This window comes from Mandrillus leucophaeus, unplaced genomic scaffold (assembly GCF_000951045.1).
Source record: "Mandrillus leucophaeus isolate KB7577 unplaced genomic scaffold, Mleu.le_1.0 Scaffold63, whole genome shotgun sequence".
Taxonomy (NCBI): Eukaryota; Metazoa; Chordata; class Mammalia; order Primates; family Cercopithecidae; genus Mandrillus; species Mandrillus leucophaeus.
In genome coordinates this window covers 880,351-883,545 of record NW_012106808.1, presented here as the reverse complement: position 1 = coordinate 883,545, position 3,195 = coordinate 880,351, and the positions used below count along the sequence as shown (strand labels likewise).

The following is a 3,195-nucleotide window of genomic DNA, read 5'->3' as shown; positions in this document are numbered from 1 at the left end:
ACAGAGTTACATCTGTATTTCGTGAATCTCTTTGCTAGACTTCTCTCTGTGGAATCTGAGAACAGATATTTCGAATCCCTTTGAAGACTATAGGGCCAATGGAAATATCCTCCGATAAAAAACAGAAAGAAGCTTTCTGAGAAACCTCTTTGTGTTGTGTGAAATCATCTGACAGAGTTACAGCTTACCTCTCAAGAAGCCATTCGCTAAGACAGTTCTTGTGGAATTGGAAAAGTGATATTTAGAAGCCCATAGAGGGCTAGGGTGAAAAAGGAAATATCCTCAGATGAACTCTGGAAAGAAGCTTTCTGAGAAACTGCTTAGTGTTCTGTTAATTAATCTCACAGAGTTACATCTGTATTTGGTGGATCTCTTTGCTAGTCTGATTTCTGTGGAATCTGAGAACAGTTATTTCGGATCCCTTGAAAGACTATAGGGCCAAAGAAAATATCCTCCGATAACAAAAAGAAAGAAGCTTTCTGAGAAAATTCTTTGTGTTCTCTGAAATCATCTCACAGTTACAGCTTTCCCTCAAGAAGCCTTTCGCTGAGACAGTTCCTGTGGAACTGGAAAACTGATATGTGGAAGCCCAGAGAGGGCTATGGTGAAAAAGAAAATATCCTCAGAAGAAATACGGAAAGAAGCTTTCTGAGAATCTGCTTAGTGTTCTGTTAATTCATCTCACAGAGTTACATATGTATTTCGTGGATCTGATTGCTAGCCTTATTTCTGTGGAATCTGAGAAGAAATATTTCGGATGCCTTTGAAGACTATAGGGCCAAAGGAAATATCCTCCGACAACAGAGAGAAAGAAGCTTTCTGAAAAACTTCTTTGTGTTCTGTGAAATCATCTCACAGAGTTACAGCTTTACCCTCAAGAAGCCTTTCGTTAAGACAGTTTTTGTGGAATTGGCAAAGTGATATTTGGAAGCCCATAGAGCGCAATGGTGAAAAAGAAAATATCCTCAGATGAAATCTGGAAGGAAGCTTTCTGAGAAACCGCTCTGTGATGTTGACTTCCACTCACAGAATTACATCTGTATTTCGTGGAACTCTTTTCTAGCCTTATTTCTGTGGAATCTGAGAACAGATATTTCGGATCCCTTTGAAGACTATAGGGCGAAAGGAAATATCCTCCGATAACAAAGAGAAAGAAGCTTTCTGAGAAACTTCTTTGTGTTCCGTGAAATCATCTCGCAGAGTTACAGCTTTCCACTCAAGAAGCCTTTCGCTAAGACAATTCTTGTGGAATTGGCAAAGTGATACTTGGAAGCCCATACAGGGCTATGGTAAAAAAGGAAATATCCTCAGATTAAATCTGGAAAGAAGCTTTCTGAGAAACTGCTTAGTGTTCTGTTAATTCGTTTCACAGAGGTAGATCTGTATTTCGTGGTTCTCTTTCTAGACTTATTTCTGTGGAATCTAAGAAGAGATATTTCGGATCCCTTTGAATACTATAGGGCCAAAGGAACTCTCCTCCGATAACAAAGAGAAAGAAGCTTTCTGAGAAACTTCTTTGTGTTCTGTGAAATCATTTGACAGAGTTACAGCTTTCCCCTCAAGAAGCTTTTCGCAAAGACAGTTCTTCTGGAACTGCAAAAGTGATATTTGGAAGCCCGTAGAGGGTTATGGTGAAAAAGGGAATATCCTCAGATGAAATTTGGAAAAAAGCTGTCTGAGAAACTCCTTAGTGTTCTGTTAAATCATCTCACAGAGTTACATCTGTATTTCGTGGATCTCTTTGCTACCCTTAATTCTGTGGAATCTGAGAACAGATATTTCAGATCCCTTTTAAGACTATAGTGCCAAAGGAAATATCCTCCGATAACAAAGAAAAAGAAGCTTTCTGAGAAACTTCTTTGTGTTCTGTGAAATGATCTCACAGAGGTACAGCTTTCCTCTCAAGAAGCCTTTCGCTAAGACAGTTCTTGTGGAATTGGCAAAGTGATATTTGGAAGACCATAGAGGGCGATGGTGAAAAAGGAAATATTCTCAGATGAAATCTGGAAAGAAGCTTTCTGAGAAACCGCTCTCTGATGTGAGACTTCCACTCACAGAGTTACATCTGTATTTCGTGAATCTCTTTGCTCGCCTTTTTTCTGTGGAATCTGAGAACAGATATTTCGGATCCCTTTGAAGACTATAGGGCCGAAGAAAATATCCTCTCATAGCAAAGAGAAAGAAGCTTTCTGAGAAACTTCTTTGTGTTCTGTGAAATCATCTGACAGAATTACAGCTTTCCCCTCTAGAAGCCTTTCAGTAAGACAGTTCTTGTGGAACTGGCCAAGTGATATTTGGAAGCCCATAGACGGCTATGTTGAAAAAGGAAATAGCCTCACATGAAATCTAGAAAGAAGCTTTCTGAGAAACTGCTTAGTGTTCCGTTAATTCATCTCACAGAGTTACTTCTGTATTTCGTGGATCTCTTTGCTACCCTTATTTCTGTGGAATCTGAGAACAGGTATTTCGCATCCCTTTGAAGACTATAGGGCCAAAGGAAATATCCTCTGATAACAAAGAGAAAGAAACTCTCTGAAAAACTCCTTTGTGTTCTCTGAAATCATCTCACAGAGATACAGCTTTCTCCTCAACAAGCCTTTCGCTAAGACAGTTCTTGAGGAATTGACAAAGTGATATTTGGAAGCCCATAGGGGGCTATGGTGAAAAAGGAAATATCCTTAGATGAAATATGGAAAGAAGCTTTCTGAGAAACCGCTTATTGTTCTGTTAATTCATCTCACAGTGTTACATCTGTATTTCGTGGATCTCTTTGCTAGCCTTCTCTCTGTGGAATCTCAGAACTGATATTTCGGATCCCTTTTAAGACTATAGTGCCAAAGGAAATATCCTCCGATAACAAAGAGAAAGAAGGTTTCTGAGAAACTTCTTTGTGTTCTGTGAAACGATCTCACAGAGGTACAGCTTTCCCCTCTAGAAGCCTTTCGCTAAGACAGTTCTTGTGGAATTGGCAAAGTGATATTTGGAAGCCCCTAGAGGGCTATGGTGACAAAGGAAATATCCTCAGATGAAATCTGGAAAGAAGCTCTCTGAGAAACCACTCTGTGATGTGTGAGTTCCATTCACAGAGTTACATCTGTATTTCGTGAATCTCTTTTCCTGCCTTACTTTTATGGATTCTGAGAACAGATATTTCGGATCCCTTTGAAGACTATAGGGCCAAAGGAAATATCCTCC

General features: G+C 39.5%; 1 pseudogene; it reads left to right on the top strand.

Annotated features, from left to right (window-relative positions):
• The window catches only part of LOC105554148, a 9,592-nt pseudogene extending 6,575 nt beyond the window's left edge, over positions 1–3,017 (top strand).
• Positions 3,018–3,195: the final 178 nt, after the last annotated feature.